General features: G+C 44.2%; 2 long non-coding RNA genes across 2 annotated transcripts; both read right to left on the bottom strand.

Moving 5' to 3' along the window:
• Positions 1 to 8845: 8845 nt before the first annotated feature.
• On the bottom strand, positions 8846 to 10631 carry LOC124027192. Its single transcript, XR_006837374.1, has 3 exons — positions 10536 to 10631; positions 10343 to 10417; positions 8846 to 9724 (listed from the first exon to the last, which is right to left on the bottom strand). It is a non-coding gene; the product is annotated as an uncharacterized LOC124027192 (long non-coding RNA).
• A 3571-nt stretch (positions 10632 to 14202) lies between these two features.
• LOC124027195 lies at positions 14203 to 20428 on the bottom strand. Its single transcript, XR_006837375.1, has 2 exons — positions 20168 to 20428; positions 14203 to 15522 (listed from the first exon to the last, which is right to left on the bottom strand). It is a non-coding gene; the product is annotated as an uncharacterized LOC124027195 (long non-coding RNA).
• Positions 20429 to 22040: the final 1612 nt, after the last annotated feature.

Here is a 22040-nt window from a genome sequence, read left to right on the forward strand (position 1 = left end):
ACTGTTCCATGCTAGATGTCAGTGTGTACCGTATTGGGAACTGTTCCATGCTAGATGTCAGTGTGTACCGTATTGGGAACTCTTCCTTTACCGTTGGTGTTTTACAGTTGGTCCCTGTCTTCCATTTGGGGTGTGATTGAATAGCTTTTACCCAGAAGAAACAGACCAAGTATGTTGTATCTGGATCAGAATTAACTCTAAAAACAAAAATATCCAAAGTCATGTTAACACTAGTGTTTTCTTTGCTGGTAATTAAAACACGCAGTACTATAAACGAATGGAAACACAATCAGTATGTTTAACCCAGACTATACATCTCAACCATTTGTTTTGCTTGTCTTACATCATGTCCAAATGTTGTATTTCTTTTCAACTATTAGTGTTGCTTGCCTTTTGTCTGCATGTCAGTATGCTATCAACATACTACAGTACAATCCTGCTTTTCTGCACAGTGGAACAATGCACAAATCACTTTAATCAGCTTTTGTTACTTACTCAATTTCACCAGTAAAGAAATTGCTACACACTGACATTCCCACGTAGCTCAGTTGGTAGTGCACTGCACTTGCAACGCCAGGGTTGTGGGTTCGATTCCTAAGGGGGACCAGTACGAAAATGCATGCACTCACTACTGTAAGTCGCTCTGGATAAGAGCTTCTGCTAAGTGACTAAATTTATGCGCTGCTTGTTTTTGTATTTCTGTTGCTGACTGCTGTCTTCGTCTTATCTAAAGATACTTGTTCATGTGGTTAATCCTTAGTAGGGAATATTAGTGTTGTAGAGGCCAACGTGTTGTATATCTACTTCACAGGAGGCTGCTGAGGGAGGATGGCTCATCATAATAATAGCCAGAACGGAGTGAATGGAATGGCATCAAACGCATAGAAACCATGGAAACCATGTGTTTAATACCATTCCACCCTTTCCTCTCCATCCATTACCATGAGCCCGTCCTCCACCATGTGTTTAATACCATTCCACCCTTTCCTCTCCATCCATTACCATGAGCCCGTCCTCCACCATGTCCACCATGTGTTTTAATACCATTCCACCCTTTCCTCTCCATCCATTACCATGAGCCCGTCCTCCACCATGTGTTTAATACCATTCCACCCTTTCCTCTCCATCCATTACCATGAGCCCGTCCTCCACCATGTGTTTAATACCATTCCACCCTTTCCTCTCCATCCATTACCATGAGCCCGTCCTGTGTTTAATACCATTCCACCCTTTCCTCTCCATCCATTACCATGAGCCCGTCCTCCCAAATGAAGGTGCCACCAACCTCCTGTGATCTACTGTCACTGTATGTTAAGTTACAAAAATGACCTTCACTATTCTTCACCAGCCCTATTGTAATGATAGTGTGTTCAGGGCTAAATAACCCACATGATTTATTGTGCCTGTATGACAGCAACTACGTAGGTTCTATTTTCCTATCAATGTGTCGACGTCTCTAAAAAGTATATTATGGTGAAAATGAAGCAATATTGTCTGTGAAGGTGTGTCCTTTAAACTGTGAACCAAGTGACATGTTAGTCGGTGATCTATTGTAGTGGACAATGGTGAATGATCATTCAACCTTTTAACTGTGCATTTAAATCTCCTGTACAAGTTAATGTCTAATGTGGTGTCTATCATGTAGCTCTGTGGTTTGACTTGTATAAATAGTCATGTGAATCCTCTGTGTGGACTGAATCATGAATATGCAATCTGATTTCTGACCATATGAAACAATGGGGTCCCAGTTTACCTATGTAATTATGGCCCTGCCTACACCTAACGATTAAAAAAATACAAATCATATGAGCAAAAAATATTCCACTGTATTTGGAGTGTCTAACCAAACAAAGTTAAACGAGCCTATTTTTGGACGGGCAGAAATTATTAAATATTAGAGCATTAGACCTCACTAAAGGCTTCAATCGTACAACAACTTTACTTAATTCCGAACTGGTTCTCTAGTACAGTGGTTCCCAAACTTTTATAGTCCCGTACCCCTTCACACATTCAACCTCCAGCTGCGTACCCCTCTAGCACCAGGGTCAGCTGTACCCCCTCTAGCACCAGGGTCAGCTGTACCCCTCTAGCACCAGGGTCAGTTGTACCCCTCTAGCACCAGGGTCAGCTGTACCCCTCTAGCACCAGGGTCAGCTGTACCCCCTCTAGCACCAGGGTCAGCTGTACCCCCTCTAGCACCAGGGTCAGCTGTACCCCCTCTAGCACCAGGGTCAGCTGTACCCCTCTAGCACCAGGGTCAGCTGTACCCCTCTAGCACCAGGGTCAGTTGTACCCCTCTAGCACCAGGGTCAGCTGTACCCCCTCTAGCACCAGGGTCAGCTGTACCCCCTCTAGCACCAGGGTCAGCTGTACCCCCTCTAGCACCAGGGTCAGTTGTACCCCCTCTAGCACCAGGGTCAGCTGTACCCCCTCTAGCACCAGGGTCAGTTGTACCCCCTCTAGCACCAGGGTCAGTTGTACCCCTCTAGCACCAGGGTCAGTTGTACCCCTCTAGCACCAGGGTCAGCTGTACCCCCTCTAGCACCAGGGTCAGCTGTACCCCCTCTAGCACCAGGGTCAGCTGTACCCCTCTAGCACCAGGGTCAGCTGTACCCCTCTAGCACCAGGGTCAGCTGTACCCCCTCTAGCACCAGGGTCAGCTGTACCCCTCTAGCACCAGGGTCAGCTGTACCCCCTCTAGCACCAGGGTCAGCTGTACCCCTCTAGCACCAGGGTCAGCTGTACCCCTCTAGCACCAGGGTCAGCTGTACCCCCTCTAGCACCAGGGTCAGCTCAGCTGTACCCCCTCTAGCACCAGGGTCAGCTGTACCCCCTCTAGCACCAGGGTCAGCTGTACCCCTCTAGCACCAGGGTCAGCGCACTTTTTTTGCCATCATTTTAAGCCTGCTTCTGATTAAATGACATTTTCACAGAACTGCTTGTTGCAATTTGATGAGGCTCTCTTGTTCAGATATCACTAACTGGACTGGAGGCAGGGCATGAAAGGGATAACGAATCCAGTTGTTTGTGTCGTCCGTTTCGGGAAAATACCTGTGTAATTGCTCACCCAACTCACTCAGGTGCTTCGCTATATCACATTTGACATTGTCCGTAAGCTTGAGTTCATTTTTGCAAACAAAAATCATGCAATGATGGGAAAGACCTGTGTGTTGTCCTTGTTAATGCAGACAGAAAAGAGCTCCAACTTCTTTATTATAGCCTCACACATTGATTATAGTTGTGGAGAGTCCCTGTAATCCTAGATTCAGATCATTCAGGTGTGAAAAAACATCACCCAGATTGGCCAGTCGTGTGAGAAACTCGTCATCATGCAGTCAGACAAATTAAAATGGTCAGTAAAGAAAACTTTAAGCTCATCTCTCTATTAAAAACGTGCCAATACTTTGCCCCTTGATATCCAGCAGACTTCTATGTTGTAAAAGCGTAACATGGTCGCTGCCCATATCATTGCATAATGCAGAAAATACACGAGAGATCAGGGGCCTTGCTTTAACAAAGTGAACCAGTTTCACTGTAGTGTCCAAAACATCTTTCAAGCTGTCAGACATTCCCTTGGCAGCAAGAGCCTCTCGGTGGATGCTGCAGTGTACCCAAGTGGCGTCGGGAGCAACTGCTTGCACGTGTGTTATCACTCCACTATGTCTCCCTGTCATGGCCTTTGCACCATCAGTACAGATACCAACACATCTTAACCACCAAACTGCATTTGATGTCACAAAGCTGTCCAATACTTTAAACATATCTTCTCCTGTTGTCCTGGTTTCCAGTGGTTTGCAGAAGAGGATGTCTTCCTTAATTGACCCCCCATAAACGTAACAGACATATACCAGGAGCTGTGCCAGGCCCGCCACGTCTGTTGACTCATCCAGCTGTAACAGACATATACCAGGAGCTGTGCCAGGCCCGCCACGTCTGTTGACTCATCCAGCTGTAACAGACATATACCAGGAGCTGTGCCTGTCCCTCCACGTCTGTTGACTCATCCAGCTGTAACAGACATATACCAGGAGCTGTGCCAGGCCCGCCACGTCTGTTGACTCATCCAGCTGTAACAGACATATACCAGGAGCTGTGCCAGGCCCTCCACATCTGTTGACTCATCCAGCTGTAACAGACATATACCAGGAGCTGTGCCAGGCCCGCCACGTCTGTTGACTCATCCAGCTGTAACAGACATATACCAGGAGCTGTGCCAGGCCCGCCACATCTGTTGACTCATCCAGCTGTAACAGACATATACCAGGAGCTGTGCCAGGCCCGCCACGTCTGTTGACTCATCCAGCTGTAACAGACATATACCAGGAGCTGTGCCTGTCCCGCCACGTCTGTTGACTCATCCAGCTGTAACAGACATATACCAGAGCTGTGCCAGGCCCTCCACATCTGTTGACTCATCCAGCTGTAACAGACATATACCAGGAGCTGTGCCTGTCCCGCCACGTCTGTTGACTCATCCAGCTGTAACAGACATATACCAGGAGCTGTGCCAGGCCCTCCACATCTGTTGACTCATCCAGCTGTAACAGACATATACCAGGAGCTGTGCCTGTCCCGCCACGTCTGTTGACTCATCCAGCTGTAACACATGTAATTCACTGGCTTGTATGCGAAGCAGTAATTGTTTCAAAACATCTCCTGCCATGTCACTGATGCGTCGTGAAACAGTGTTGTTTGATGAAGACATTGTATGTATAGTTTTTCCACCCAGCATTGTCCCATTAAGTCCTCCACAATAGTCTGGGTCTTGCCTGTCCTAGCCACTCGGTAGCTCACCATATAAGACTATTTTAGCCCCTTCTTATTAATGGTATCTGTTGTTTTTATACATGTCTTACGACTCGAAAGTCGTCTTAATTCTCAGACAAAAAATTCCTTATTTTTAAAATTGGCTCGTTTTGTTTCTAAATGTCTGTGCAAGAGTGAAGGTTTCATCGAGTTGTGAGATAGTACTTTTACACCTATAACACACTGTGGCTGAGGAAAGGCACTACTCCCAATATAAGTGAACCCCAAAACAACGTAGTTCTCATCATATTTGCGCCTCTTCGATGATCCAATGTCCCTCTCTGTTGTTCTGTGCTTTCCCAGGTAAGGGGCAGTAGCTATTCGGCTGCATCAGATTCACAACTGCCAGTGTCCATGCTAGCTGGGCTAACAACACATGTAGAATTACTGATGCTGGCATTGGATGTGCTCGTGCAATCAGAACCACTTGTGTCGTCGACAGGTGCAGGTGTCGTACTGATGGTAGTAACTGGTGGTATGTGTCTCTATGGACGTGGGCCTTACTAAATGGACTGTTTGAAAATGTGAATAAAAATAATAATTATGATAAACAAAATGTTTTACAAAATTATGTGAATCACATTTTTATTTGGCGACGGCATTGCGCGTAGTACCCCAGTTTGAGAATACCTGCTCTAGTAGATTACCTGCTCTAGTAGAATACCTGCTCTAGGAGAATACCTGCTCTAGTAGAATACCTGCTCTAGGAGAATACCTGCTCTAGTAGAATACTTGCTCTATTAGAATACCTGCTCTAGTAGAATATCTGCTCTAGTAGAATACCTGCTCTAGTAGAATACCTGCTCTAGTAGAATACCTGCTCTAGGAGAATACCTGCTCTAGTAGAATACCTGCTCTAGTAGAATATCTGCTCTAGTAGAATACCTGCTCTAGTAGAATACCTGCTCTAGTAGAATATCTGCTCTAGTAGAATACCTGCTCTAGTAGAATATCTGCTCTAGTAGAATACCTGCTCTAGTAGAATACCTGCTCTAGGAGAATACCTGCTCTAGTAGAATACCTGCTCTAGGAGAATACCTGCTCTAGGATAATACCTGCTCTAGTATAATATCTGCTCTAGTAGAATACCTGCTCTAGTAGAATATCTGCTCTAGTAGAATACCTGCTCTAGGAGAATACCTGCTCTAGTAGAATACCTGCTCTAGTAGAATACCTGCTCTAGGAGAATACCTGCTCTAGTAGAATACCTGCTCTAGGAGAATACCTGCTCTAGGAGAATACCTGCTCTAGTAGAATACCTGCTCTAGTAGAATACCTGCTCTAGGAGATTAGTAAGAGTGAATCACCCCGTGTTCAAGAATGGCCTTTTTACCTTCATCCAGATTACAACCTCTCACTTTCAGTTATTTGAAAGTGAAATAATCTCCAAAATATGGCTATTTTTAAAACAAGCAATAGAAAGTTGGTTGCAATTTCAGTTTAATCCACCAGAAAAGACAGAACAAATATTAGAACAAATACTATGGTTGAAATCAAATACACTAATTGATTTTAAAAAAGACAGTATAATCTTTGTAAATTATTTACATTTACATTTAAGTCATTTAGCAGACGCTCTTATCCAGAGCGATCAGAAATAGGACTGGTGGAGTTATTTCATACATGCAGTTAACAAAAAATATATGGAAATGTCTGTTCTATCCAAAATGACAACCAACTGATTGCAGCATTACCGCAAAAATGGAGGAGGCAAGTGGAAAGGGGACAAGGTAAGGAACTTGTCCCTCGGACCTGCATTAAATACCAACATTTTTCTAAAGACAATTGTGATAAATAACAAAGTATACCAGTTTCATTTAAGGACCAAAAAACACAACCAGAGTTTTGCCATTTAAAATATTCTATAACATTCTTGCAACCAATAGAATGTTATATATATATATGGGGCTACAACCATCCCAGCTTTGCAGATTTTGTTGCAAAGAGACAGAATATTTGGATCATTTGTTTTGGTACTGTCCATATGTAGTGAGCTACAGAAGGACCTGTAGTGTGTTTTTGGTCGCAGGTTCAGAAATGGCCGAAAAATTGCCAAATTTACTTGGAGCCAACTTTGCAAATAGCTCTGCTGGGTGATTTGAAAAGTCATAGTCAATCGATCAATAGAATAATAATACTCTTAGCAAAGGTGTTTATCTTTCATTTACAATCTGTAGAAACTATGAGTATAGAAAGGTTCAGAACTTTTATGAAAAATCACAGCACAGTTGAAAAATATATGGCAGCCAGAAATGTATTGTATTACTATATTATTTAATGTATGTTTGTTTACTCCATGTGTAACTCTGTGTTGTTGTATATGTCGAACTGCTTTGCTTTATCTTGGCCAGGTCACAGCTGAAAATTAGAACTTCTTCTCAACTAGCCTACCTGGTTAAATAAAGGTGAAATCAAAAAATCAAAAAAATCAAAATTGAATGGTCTTCAAAGATATTATGAGGGAAAAAGTATTTGATCCCCTGCTGATTTTGTACGTTTGCCCACTGACAAAGAGATGATCAGTCTATAATTTTAATGGTAGGTTTATTTGAACAGTGAGAGACAGGAAAACAACAACAAAAATCCACAAAAATGCATGTAAAAAATGTAATAAATTGATTTGCATTTTAATGAGGGAAATAAGTATTTGACTCCCTCTCAATCAGAAAGATTTCTGGCTCCCAGGTGTCTTTTATACAGGTAATGAGCTGAGATTAGGAGCACACAATTAAAGGGAGTGCTCCTAATCTCAGCTTGTTACCTGTATAAAAGTCACCTGTCCACAGAAGCAATCAATCAATCAGATTCCAAACTCTCCACCATGGCCAAGATCAAAGAGCTCTCCAAGGATGTCAGGAACAAGATTGTAGACCTACACAAGGCTGTAATGGGCTACAGGACCATCACCAAGCAGCTTGGTGAGAAGGTGACAACAGTTGGTGCGATTATTCGCAAATGGAAGAAACACAATAGAACTGTCAATCTCCCTCGGCCTGGGGCTCCATGCAAGATCTCACCTCGTGGAGTTGCAATGATCATGAGAACGGTGAGGAATCAGCCCAGAACTACATGGGAGGATCTTGCCAATGATCTCAAGGCAGCTGGGACCATAGTCACCAAGAAAACAATTGGTAACACACTACGCCGTGAAGGACTGAAATCCTGCAGCGCCCGCAAGGTCCCCCTGCTCAAGAGAGCACATATACATGCTCTTCTGAAGTTTGCCAATGAAAATCTGAATGATTCAGAGGACAACTGGGTGAAAGTGTTGTGGTCAGATGAGACCAAAATGGAGCTCTTTGGCATCAACTGATGTCACCGTGTTTGGAGGAGGAGGAATGCTACCTATGACCCCAATAACACTATCCCCACCGCCAAATATGGAGGTGGAAACATTATGCTTTGGGGTGGATGTCATAAGGTGATTGCACCAATTTGTAAGTCGCTCTGGATAAGAGCGTCTGCTAAATGACTTAAATGTAAATGTAAATGTGTTTTTCTGCTAAGGGGACAGGACAACTCAAATCTTGGATGAGAACCTCCTTCCCTCAGCCAGGGCATTGAAAATGGGTCATGGATGGGTATTCCAGCATGACAATGACCCAAAACACATGGCCAAGGCAACAAAGGAGTGGCTCAAGAAGAAGCGTATTAAGGTCCTGGAGTGGCCTAGCCAGTCTCCAGACCTTAATCCCATAGAAAATCTGTGGAGGGAGCTGAAGGTACGAGTTGCCAAACGTCAGCCTCGAAACCTTAATGACTTGGAGAAGATCTGCAAAGAGGAGTGGGACAAAATCCCTCCTGAGATGTGTGCAAACCTGGTGGCCAACTACAAGAAACATCTGACCTCTGTGATTGAGAACAAGGGTTTTGCCACCAAGTACTAAGTCATGTTTTGCAGAGGGGTCAAATACTTATTTCCCTCATTAAAATGCAAATCAATTTATAACATTTTTGACATGTGTTTTTCTGGATTTTTTTCGTTGTTATTCCGTCTCTCTCACTGTTCAAATAAACCTACCATTAAAATTATAGACTGATCATTTCTTTGTCAGTGGGCAAACGTAGAAAATCAGCAGGGATCAAATACTTTCCCCCCCTCACTGTAGATGGGAGGTGTTGATGGTAGCTGAAGGCTGGGACTAAAAACTAACAGAAGATAACTAATGTCAAATATATTTTCCATTAAATGTATGTAGTATGTATAACCTGGAAGTGGAAGCCTAAGTATTGTTGGGTTAGGGGAAATTAATAAAGAAGTCAAATCTATTTCATTTGTTTACTCCAATTAAGGGAGGGGTGGTAGGGTTAGGGGAAAATAATAAAGAAGATAAATATATTTAAAATGTATATATATTTAAAATAATATATACTCTATATATTTACAAAAAATATACACGTGTGATTGGAAATGATGCAGACAATTACATTGATAGAAGCCACAATGTATCTGCAGTATTAAAGCTGATCTACCTCCTAAAAAAGAAGGATAGGGTCTGCCTGAATACTATAGTACCTCTCTCCTGACATTATATACTAAGTGGAACACTTTGACAGTATGAAGTTAGTTATTTAATATGGTATTTCCTTGACAGTAGATTGTATTAAAAGAGAAGTCAATAGAATAGAATATCATGACAAAGGAGATTTTTTTTTCATAAAATGTAAACGTATTTAAATCTCTAACAGAATGCGTCAAGCTTTATAGAACAATTTGAATGAGGAAAACTCATTCAGTCTATATTATCCAGAGTCTATACTATATACCAGTCCTAAGAGCCATGATGAGCCAGCCCGTAGGGCTCCACAGTAGAAGCACCTGTTATCCAGCCCACCGTCCCTCCACCCAGACTGGCCATCATGTCATCCAGGAGGCCCCTGTCCTCCACCAGTATCTCACCTCCAGGGTAAGGCTCTGCTATGAGAGTGAGGGATAAAGACGTGTGTGTTTCTGTTAATACTGATGATGAGTCTGGTTAGGATTTTCATGGGGTAGATAGGGGGGAAAGTGTCTACTTTGCTTCTGGTTCTACACATTCCTTTAAATAAAAGTATACCATTCTCATAATATGTTAGGGCTCTATTCAATCCGTATCGCGGGAGTTCAGCCTTACAGCGTGATTTACATTTAAAGGCAATGTTTCTTTCTTAGCGGAGACTGCATTCACGGCAAATGCTGCATATGTCGGCTCAACTGTCTAAGGCACTGCATCTCAGTGCAAGAGGCGTCACTGAAGTCCCTGGTTTGAATCCAGCCTGCATCACATCTGGCCGTGATTGGGAGTCCCATAGGGTGGTGCACAATTGGCCAAGCGTCGGCCGGGGTAGGCCGTCATTGTAAATAAGAATTTGTTCTAAACTGACTTGCCTAGTTAAATAAAGGATAAATAAAACATAAAATCGTAAATGACCTTTACACCGTGCTATTCAAGGAGATAGATTGAAAGGTCCCTTACATTTGTGTGTCTATAAAATGAGCAGAAAACAGAAATGTATGAAAAGGGAATTAGAACAAGAACGCTGCTGTCATACTCACCAAGTGTGTGTTCAGACATTTTCCTCATTAGGGAACTGGGGACGTCATAGATGCTCTCTGTCATCTCCCTATAATCTGAGATAGAACATGAAAATAAACACAAATACACTTCAATTTGCTGGTAAACAAATGAAAAATATTGAATTAATTTAAAACGCATTCAATTGAAAAATAAACATTTTCATAATCTCACCTTGGCGGTCACTTGCCCTCCTATTGGACAGTGGGAAGTCATAGAGGTCCTCTCCGTCAGTCAAGTCTTCATCTGATTGGTTGATGTGATACTCAGCTACAGAGGAAATAGCAGGTAGGTTTTTGGTCATTTATCAAACACAGACCATTAACATAAGTCATTATCATGTAATATGTTGATATCTACTTGTATTTTGTATCATATACAGTGGTTTCCATAATGGAAGAATCTATGACATTTATGATGGATCATTGATTGATTTATGACATATAACGACACACTGATGTGACCATGAGGGTAGTACTCACAGTTCCGGGGCTGGTAGAATGTCATACTGATCCTCTTCCTCCTTACACTCTTCCTCCTCTTCTTCATCTCTCTCCTCGTCACATCTCCTTCTAAATCTATGGACACTGTCTTCATCCTCCTCTCCATCTGAAATTACAGTGAAAAGATGTTGCCATATTTCAGAGCTGAACATACAGCTTGGCTCCCCACCTCACCACCAAAGCATTAAATGCCACAACGTGCCCATTTCCTCTTTCCACGACACAACCAAACCATTGATTCCCGCCAACTGCTTGGCACAGCAAATGTGAATGAAAAAACAAACATAATTCCACTTAAATTTGCTGAGTTTACAGAGGATTGATGCTCTACTTACAATGTGAGATGGTGTTCTGGCATATGGCTTCCTCATTACTGAGCTCGTCAGTGAGGGAGAGAGAGAGGGTAGCCCTGTGCCCCACATTTTGGTCAGGGGTGAGGGGGCCAGAGAGGCAGTGGGTAATCCTGTGTCCCTGGTCGAGGTCTTGGTCAGGGGTGGAGGGGTTGAGGGGTGCAGAGAGGGGTCGATGAACCCCAGTGGTTCCATCATGCTGTCACATTCTGAGCTGTTATAGGTGCTGAAGCGACCTCTGGCCTTCAGGTCATCAGTCCTCACATCCTGCTGTCTGGAGACAAAACAGATGGACAGGCAACACTCAAATGGACAGAAATAAAACTAATGTTTCCCAATATATTTTATTAAACCAACATTTTTGCAGATGATGCATTCCAAGGCACTCAAATGCTGACCAGGAATACATAAAGTATTATCTTAGACAGCTGTTGCATAGGCTATGTCTGCCACTGGAGGCTGCTGAGGGGAGGACGGCTCATAATAATGGCTGGAACGGAAACCATGTGTTTGATACCATTCCACAAATTCCACTCCGGCCATTACCACGAGCCCGTCCTCCACAATGAAGGTGGCACCAACCTCCTGTGCTGTCTGCATAGCAAATCCTCCCATATCTATTTAGTAGTTTCAGGCTTCAAATACACCTGCACAGATTTAATCTATTCTAGCACTGTGATTGTTACAAACAGTTATTTTTTAAGGTTTAACTCATAGGTTATTTAGCCTAATTTGAATGAACCTTTTGGAAGTCGTTCTAGGTATGAGCTCCTGATAAATTACTAGTGTAATGTAATGACAAACAGTGCAGTAGTGTCTCAATAATCCTGAGCTTTCTGTTACCGTATGCAGCCTGGGTCTGTTCCCCCTGGGCCTGAGAGATGCATGGCCCTCCACAGCTGGCCAATCCACTCCCTCCTCAGATCCCCTGTCTCTGCAGCCTGCAGACACATGGTCAGGGGGTAGCAGGGATGAATCTAGTACATTGTTACAGTCTGAGTTAAAAAGATCATCCTTAGTTGTTTGAGGAAGTGTTAAATGACTTTAAGCAATCCAAGTACTGTAGAACACAGCTGGGATGCAGTTAGCCTAGTGGTTAAGAGTGTTGGGTTAATAATCAAAAGGTCTCTGGTTCTATTCCCCAAGATGACTATTTGGGAAATTCCCATCAGTGAGTATGAAGTGACAGTAATAGACCACATCCTGAAACAACATGTTAAACCTACACAGGCATCGGCGCCCATGCGGTTCTGTAGTGACACTAGTAAACAGACCACATCCTGAAACAACAGGGCAGCCTGCACAGCCCACACCACACGGTTCTGTACACCTGAAGTGGGAGTAGAGCTGCCTGTGTGACTCACCAGTACTTTCCTCTTCCCATTCTTCATGGTGATTTCAAACACGTAGTGCTTACGCTTCTCCCTCTGGATCTCACGCACAGACTGCACCTGACCCAACAACAACACTTCTATTTCAGACATAAAGTGCTATACATACTTGTAAATAGTATACTATTAAGCAGCTGTAACTAGGGCATATGGAATAGTGGGTAATGTTCATTGAACACAAGGGAAAGTAGAACAAAGTCCAGGGCAATTGTTCCTGTCTGTCTGGCTAGAAGGACCAGGAAGGCTTTCAGACCAAATCAAATCAAATCAGTTTGACTTACAGTGTAGATGTAGTACAGGCCTCTTAGGTGTGACTGTGGGGGACAGAGAAGATCAGAAGACTATTACTACTTTGAACAGTGTAAATAACATTCAACTTCCCCTGAAAACGTTGGATTTCTCACAGCTGATACTCACAGCACTCCCATGTTTCTTAGTGTAGAAGAATAATGTTGTGTTTTGGAGCCTGAACCAATAGGTTGACCACTTCATTTTCTAAAAGAGAAAAACACAGACTCAGTGTCCCTCCAGACTCAGTGTCCCTCCAGACTCAGTGTCCCTCCAGACTCAGTGTCCCTCCAGACTCAGTGTCCCTCCAGACTCAGTGTCCCTCCAGACTCAGTGTCCCTACAGACTCAGTGTCTCTACAGACTCAGTGTCCCTCCAGATAGTGAAGACCTGATTCTGGATACAAACCATGACTGACTGGCAATAACAGAGTAAAACACAGTAGTATGGAATATATTGGCATAAATAGAAAGCAGTTGACAAAAATATTGGAAAAGCGATCACTTTTAAGTATTCATCAACACATCAAATCAAATGTTATTGGTCACATACACGTGGGTAGCAGGTGTTAATTTGAGTTTAGCGAAATGCTTGTGCTTCTAGTTCTGACAGTGCAGTAATATCTAACATTTCCCCAACAACTACCAGGTAAAGTGAGTCCAGTAATTGAGCTGTTAATGTGACAAGTTGTTCTACATTTTTGAGAGCTTTGTCTTACCATTGTATCTTTCCGTTTCTTCAGGAAGCCCTCGAAAAGCAGCTGTTGCCTCTCCGTTGACATCGTTTCAGAAGTTATCACTTGTACTAAATCCTGTTATTAGTTCTTGTTCAGTATCACTAGTCGATGGGTGACTTCCCCCTTTCACTGAGAACTGGGATATCACCGGCTCCATCACCTGCCCACTTCTCCATTCTGACACACAAAATGCTTGTTTGTCCCCATGTTTGTCTTCAGTCACTCGTTATAGAAACGTATGGGATATTAAGGTCAAGTTGACGTTGACTGTGTGTGTTGAACTATACGCGCCTGCATAGCCATTATATGTTCCCACATTTGAGGTGTTTGTCCACTGAGAATTTTGAGCTCAATGAAGAGAACATTATTCTTCAAAGGATTCAATGTCAGTAAAAGCAGGCTACACTTCGTGACATGTTGTACAATGAAAATGTAAGTATGGTGGATTTGAAGAAATCAGATGACTCCAACATTTACACACTGTTTTGACACTGCTAAAAGATAGGGAATAGTTTGAGGGGGGATAATGTGTATGTTATATGAATGGATCAAATCATATTGCAGACACCTGTATCAGATCACACAGTTCTTTATTGTAAATGTTGGAAAAGTCAATGAGAATAAACAGTTCTGTCCATGGTCCAAGGAGGGAGTCAGAGGTGCACTGCATGGCTGTTAATAACATAGTGGAATCTGGAGGCATAACAGTGGAACAGACAAATAGAATCACAATATGAAAGGAAAAAAGCTATTTTAAAAACAGGAAAATAAAACAAGTGGAGGAAGAAGCAGTCATGATAATGTTGTAGTATTTTGTCTTTCAGAGTTAGTGAATGATGGATGTCATTATTAATAACGGCTTTGATAATACTAGATATACAAAAACACATGGGAAATGAATGCATTATCCTCTAGAAGTGCGTCTGTTTCATGCAATGCTGAACAAACCATTCCAAACTGATAAACCAAAGAAAACAGGTTAATAAATTAATAGCGATTGAAACCCCCATGACCTTTTCAAGTTAAAAATGGCTTTGACTTTGCAGCTCTTCCTGTAGGCTCACTGTTGAGGTGTTACAGAACTGAATGCTTTGATCCTGGCAAGCTTTGTTCACGCCGTAATCTAGTTGGGTATTTCTCTAAGTACCCGAGCAAATATATATATTTATATATACACACACATACCTATAAACAAATATTTTCAGTCCCTTTTGTAGTGAGTTGTATGCGGCTGCCTTCTTTGCTTTCTCCTGGGCTCTGGGGGTCAAACCAGCTAGCTATAATACTGACCTGAGAAAAAAGACCGGGTTCTACACAGATTTAAAAACAATCAGCAACTGCTACTGTCTGACCTGGAGAAGAAAAAACCCCAAGACTCGACCAGATCACACGATACCAGAATGCCTGCGGTAGATTGATTAGATGGTGTTCAAAAAATACAATGTGAGTTTGTGGTGACATTTTTTCCCCCAAAGAAAAACAAAAAACATTTGATGACAAGTTTTTTTCTCCGTTTCAAATATATAAAATCAATCTATGGTTTCTCCAGTTTGTTCCTTCTCCGGTAGGGTGGATGTGGGATCAGGGCTGGTTCAGATGGGCTGGAAGTTCCGTTTCATTCAGTAGTTGTCTCTTTTTTGGGGAAGGGGAGCAGAGGATTGTGGGATGTTGGAGATCATGTTTTCTTTCAGGGAGGGGATAAGGGGTCAACGGGCAGAGACTAGGCGGTGGGGGGCGGGTCAATGGTCATCTCATGTATCCTGTGTCCGTCTTGATCATCGTTGTTTGAGGATAGCTCTGTACATAGCGAAGCCCAGGACTGCAAACACGGTTGCCCCCACGCTTGCCCTTAGCCAAAACGTAGAGCTCTTCAGGTCTGCCTGAGCCATGTGCCTGAGAAGAGGGAGGATAAAGAGAGGGAGTGGGGGGATAAAGAGAGGGAGGATAAAGAGAGGGAGTGGGGGATAAAGAGAGGGAGGATAAGAGGGAGGGAGGGGGATAAGAGAGAGGAGTGGGAGGATAAAGAGAGGGAGGATAAAGAGGGAGGGAGGAGAAAAGAGAGGGAGGATAAAGAGAGGGAGGATAAAGAGAGGGAGTGGGGGGGATAAAGAGAGGAGGATAAGGGGGGGATAAAGAGAGGGAGGATAAAGAGAGGGAGGATAAAGGAGGGAGGATAAAGAGAGGGAGGGGGATAAAGAGAGGGAGGATAAAGAGAGGGAGGATAAAGAGGGGAGTAAAGGGGGATAAAGAGAGGGGGGGATAAGAGAGGAGAGGGATAAAGAGAGGGAGTGGGGGGATAAAGGAGGGAGGATAAAGAGAGGGAGTGGGGGGATAAAGAGAGGGAGTGGGGGGGGATAAAGAGAGGAGGAGGAGGGGATAAAGAGAGGGAGTGGGGGGATAAAGAGAGGGGAGGATAAAGAGAGGGAGTGGGGGATAAGAGAGGGAGGATAAAGAGAGGGAGGGGGGATAAAGAGGGGATAAAGAGAGGGGAGGATAAAAGAGGGTGGGGGGATAAGAGAGGGAGGATAAGAGAGGGAGTGATAAAGAGAGGGAGTGGGGGATAAAGAGAGGGAGGATAAGAGGGAGGATAAAGAGAGGGAGGATAAAGAGAGGGAGTGGGGGATAAAGAGAGGGAGGATAAAGAGGGGGGATAAAGAGAGGGAGGATAAAGAGAGGGAGTAAAGGGGAGGGGGGATAAAGAGAGGGAGGGGGATAAAGAGTGGGGGATAAAGAGAGGGAGTGGGGGGATAAAGAGTGGGGGATAAAGAGAGGGAGTGGGGGGGATAAAGAGTGGGGGGATAAAGAGAGGGAGTGGGGGGGTGGGGGGATAAAGAGAGGGAGTGGGGGGATAAAGAGAGGGGAGTGGGGGGGATAAAGAGAGGGAGGATAAAGAGAGGGAGTGGGGATAAAGAGAGGGAGGATAAAGAGAGGGAGGAGAAAGAGAGGGAGGATAAAGAGAGGGAGTGGGGGATAAAGAGAGGGAGTGGGGGGATAAAGAGAGAGGATAAAGAGAGGGAGGGGGATAAAGGGAGGATAAAGAGAGGGAGGATAAAGAGAGGGAGGATAAAGAGAGGGAGGATAAAGAGAGGGAGGATAAAGAGAGGGAGGATAAAGAGAGGGAGTGGGGGGGGATAAAGAGAGGGAGTGGGAGGATAAAGAGAGGGAGTGGGGGGGATAAAGAGAGGGGATAAAGAGAGGGAGGATAAAGAGAGGGAGTGGGGGATAAAGAGAGGGAGGATAAAGAGAGGGAGTGGGGGGATAAAGAGAGGGAGTGGGGGGATAAAGAGAGGGGAGTGGGGGGATAAAGAGAGGGAGTGGGGGATAAAGAGGGGAGTGGGGGGGATAAAGAGAGGGAGTGGGGGGATAAAGAAATGAATACAACAATACAGCCTCGTTTCCAAATCACATGAGGATATGTTGACAAATGACAAACCAAAGTTATGTTCTCTGAGCTTCCTAAACAAATGTCTACAAAAACAGAGGTACAGTCCAACTGTTCGATAGTACCAATGTTGTAGTACCAATACAACCTCTTTACATGATATACTGTCTTCTGAAAATGAGTTAGCCTGGTTAAACATGATATACTATCACAGACTAGCTCATTTTCAGAAGACAGCCTAGTTAAACTGTCTTCTGAAAATGAGCTAGTCTGTGATAGCCTGGTTAAACCAGACTGAACGCTGCAGTCACCATTGTTTCACTTCCTAGAATGGGGAGTTCAGCGTTCAGTTAGTTTAACCAGGCTAAGTCTGTGATGCGAGCAGTACCACATACACTAACATGTGAGTGGCTGGTACTGGAACATTAGATTTGTTTGGTCAATCTGACAATAACTCCTATTTATTGGGTGAAACCTAAAAGGCGAGGAAAGTATTGGCTATGGACAGAAAGAGTGAGGGACGGGAGAAGGTTCTGCTAGGGAAACAGGAACAAGAGAAAAGCCCTAAGTCCGGGTCACATTCAATAGGTACACAAAGGTGAAATTAACAAGCATTTTGACTGTACTGATTGAATATAGTGCCTCAGTTTCTAGGTCCACTGACCACAACCCTGGCTATAACATACAGTACTAACAGTATGAGACAACAACATGGAGGAAGACAGGAGGCTGAGAGGGAAAGGAGGGGGGAGAAGGAGGAGGGGAAGAAGGAGAGGCTCTAGAAGGAAAATGAATTTCTGAAGTGCAGAGGTTAGCAGAAAGCTCTAACTTATAAATTGCCAAACACACAATCTCGTGTTCACACTCACATTCTCTCCCTCTCACACTCACACACACATATTCTTTCTCTCACACACACACACACACAATTCTTTCACACACATATTCTCTCACTCACACACACACACACACACACACACACACACACACACACACACACACACACACACACACACACACACACACACACACACACACACACACACATATTCTTTCTCTCACACACACACACACACACACAATTCTTTCACACACATATTCTTTCTCTCACACACACACACACACACACAATTCTTTCACACACATACATTCTTCACACACACACACACACACTTTCACACACACACACACATTCTTTCACACACACACACACACACTCACACTCACACACACACACACACACACACACACACTTTCTCTCAGCACACACACACACACAATTCTTTCACACACACTTTCTCTCTCACACACACACACACACACACACACACACACACACACACACACACACACACACACACACACACACACACACACACACACACACACACAGCTCAACAACCCATTAATCTTCACAGTGATATCTGACACAGCAGCAGAAACCCTAACCCATTCAAGCAGGAAGTGTCCATTAGTTAGACAACTGCCATCCTGCTTAACCATGACATGTACCTCAGAGGAAGAGAAATACCTTCCTCCCAACAGCATACTGCACAACAAAGCTTATTCAGCAAGCAGCCACACACAAACCAGACCAACCAGCTATTTGTAGGACTAAGACATCGACCGGTACCTTCAAAAGTAATGATAGATGGCCATTAAAAAGGTAGTCAGTGAGTTCCATCAGGTACACTGGGTGAAAACAGATCAAAGGCTGTTGTTTATTGAAGGTTGAGGCCAAAGTACTTAGATGTAGCTCGTTATGTCTGTAGCCTTCATTATAATCTCTTCTTCATATAATAACGGAGCCTACAGCAATCTCCTCTACCAACAGTGCTTGCCTTTGCCCCATCAACGTCCACCATACCTGGATCTACCCAGCCAGTGACAAACAGCTGTCCCTTAGCCCCCAGTTTGTCAGATGCTGTGTTTTACCTGGCCTGGGGCCCATAAGACTAGACAGAAGACTCAATGCTGTGTTTTACCTGGCCTGGGGCCCATAGGACTAGACAGAAGCCTCCATGCTGTGTTTTACCTGGCCTGGGGCCCATTGGACTAGACAGAAGACTCTCCATGCTGTGTTTTACCTGGCCTGGGGCCCATAGGACTAGACATAAGACTCCATGCTGTGTTTTACCTGGCCTGGGGCCCATAGGACTAGACAGAAGACTCCATGCTGTGTTTTACCTGGCCTGGGGCCCATAGGGCTGGACAGAAGACTCCATGCTGTGTTTTACCTGGCCTGGGGCCCATAGGACTAGACAGAAGACTCCATGCTGTGTTTTACCTGGCTTGGGGCCCATAGGACTAGACAGAAGCCTCCATGCTGTGTTTTACCTGGCCTGGGGCCCATAGGACTAGACAGAAGACTCCATGCTGTGTTTTACCTGGCCTGGGGCCCATAGGACTAGACAGAAGCCTCCATGCTGTGTTTTACCAGTCCTGGGGCCCAGGGCTGGACAGAAGACTGACTCCATGCTGCGTTTTACCTGGCCTGGGGCCCATAGACTGACAGAAGACTCTCCATACTGTGTTTTACCTGGCCTGGGGCCCATAGGACTAGACAGAAGACTCTCCATGCTGTGTTTTACCTGGCCTGGGGCCCAGGACTAGACAGAAGACTCTCCATGCTGTGTTTTACCTGGCCTGGGGCCCATAGGGCTGGACAGAAGACTCCATGCTGTGTTTTACCTGGCCTGGGGCCCATAGGACTAGACAGAAGACTCCATGCTGTGTTTTACCTGGCCTGGGGCCCAGGACTAGACAGAAGACTCCATGCTGTGTTTTACCTGGCCTGGGGCCCATAGGACTAGACAGAAGCCTCCATGCTGTGTTTTACCAGTCCTGGGGCCCATAGGGCTGGACAGAAGACTGACTCCATGCTGCGTTTACCTGGCCTGGGGCCCATAGGGCTGGACAGAAGACTGACTCCATGCTGTGTTTTACCAGTCCTGGGGCCCATAGGGCTGGACAGAAGACTGACTCCATGCTGTGTTTTACCAGTCCTGGGGCCCATAGGGCTGGACAGAAGACTCTCCATGCTGCGTTTTACCTGGCCTGGGGCCCATAGGACTAGACAGAAGACTCTCCATGCTGTGTTTTACCTGGCCTGGGGCCCATAGGACTAGACAGAAGACTCTCCATGCTGTGTTTTACCTGGCCTGGGGCCCATAGGGCTGGACAGAAGACTCCATGTAGATAGACTCCTCTACATTACTGATGGCGTGAACCTGCTGGATCAGACTGCACTCCTCGTCAGCCAACAGATAGGCTCCAACATCATGTAACCTTGTGTACACACACACACACACACGTGCACACAGTAGGCAGTTCAACGCCAACCCCACACACAACGGGACATGACACCACCGCAGAACTCACCCCACAGCACACCACACCTGGTCACACACCACACCTGGTCACACACCACACTGGTCACACACCACACCTTGCAGCTAAAAATCTTGTCCAATGCGGTGGCTGAGTTGGCAAAATGCCAGCCAAATAAAAGACAGGCTTCAAATCATAAGATTGATGAAGATACAGGGTTAGAAAATACTTTACATTCAGTTTGTCTGAATTTGTTGAAATAGGCTACTTTGAGTCATTACATGAGATATATATATATATAGATATATATCTATATATAATATAAAACAGATATATATCTGAAAACCAAAAAGCGAAGATTCAAACCAATTAGGTGTTAAATACTATAGTATCTCAGCTAGTCAATGTGGTGTGACCGCCTTCAATAACTTCTGTATTAGTGGCATGCCATTTCTGGTGCGTTAATTCTCTTCTCCCAAGGTTAAACAGGCATTGACAAAGGAGTTAGCATGTAACACATTAGTGTTATATCAGGCATGCCTGGGTCCCCAGAAGCCATTGTAAACTTACTAGGAACCATTGTAACCTCCCAAACCATAGCAATACATACAGTAATTTACACTCTCACACAACACACACTCTATTGTACAAGCATATACAAGCACAATGAAATGTCAACCCTTCAATGGTGAGCCACCACAAGCCATCCAAACCCTGCACATCATAAACCACACGCACTCAAACCCCAAGCACTAGGCTAGTTCCCATACTTCCCAATGCTCAAAACAGACTGCTGATTTGAGTGGAGCCTATGCATAGCCGTCCATAGGGGACAGTGGTGAGCTGAAGACCAAGGCAAGCCTATTGGAAGATGAGACAGACAGCGTCTAGACCAGGCCTGGGCAACTCCAGTCCCCGGGGTCTGATTGGTGGCACACTTTTTCCCCAGTCCCAGCTCACACACCCGACTCCAATAATCATATAATCATGATCTTCAGTTTAGAATGCAATTAGTTGAAATCAGCTGTGTTTGCTAGGAATGGAGAAAAGTGTGACACCAGTCAGGCCCCCGAGTACTGGAATTGCAGAGACAGACGGACAGCGTCGAGACAGAGACAGACAGACAGCGTCGAGACAGAGACAGACAGAGTCGGGACAGACAGACAGACAGACAGGTGCGGGCAATTAACAAGAAGTAAACACATGCAACAGTAACAGAAAGAGGGGCAGCCAAAAACGTGTGTATGAACACCTATAGGATGAAAACAAAGACAACGGAAACAATGAAATTACATGTGATCCATACAGTGTAAAATCACTTTGTGGAAGAAAAACATTTGTGTCATACAAATTAAAATGTTTTTTGTTAGTAAAAAAAATAAAAGTTTCAACCACAAGAGAAGCAGGATTGTAAAGAAGATTGTCTAATAAACTGTTTATTTGAATTAGGTTGTGATAACACTAGGGCTGCAGTATGTGCCACGTTTGAGAGTGAATTTAGGGCCTAACACAGGACCTTATATAGACTAACGATATCTTGTGAGTGTAAACTTAAGAAGTGAAAATCACTCCACAACCAATCAAACTGAAATCATCATAGAAATCAAACCATGCACATCTCTGGCGGTGGAAACAGTTCAATGACAAAGAAAACTAAAAAAGATAGACATTTAGAAAATGCCATTTGAACCAAATATTA

This window comes from Oncorhynchus gorbuscha, unplaced genomic scaffold (assembly GCF_021184085.1).
Source record: "Oncorhynchus gorbuscha isolate QuinsamMale2020 ecotype Even-year unplaced genomic scaffold, OgorEven_v1.0 Un_scaffold_2983, whole genome shotgun sequence".
Lineage (NCBI taxonomy): Eukaryota > Metazoa > Chordata > Actinopteri > Salmoniformes > Salmonidae > Oncorhynchus > Oncorhynchus gorbuscha.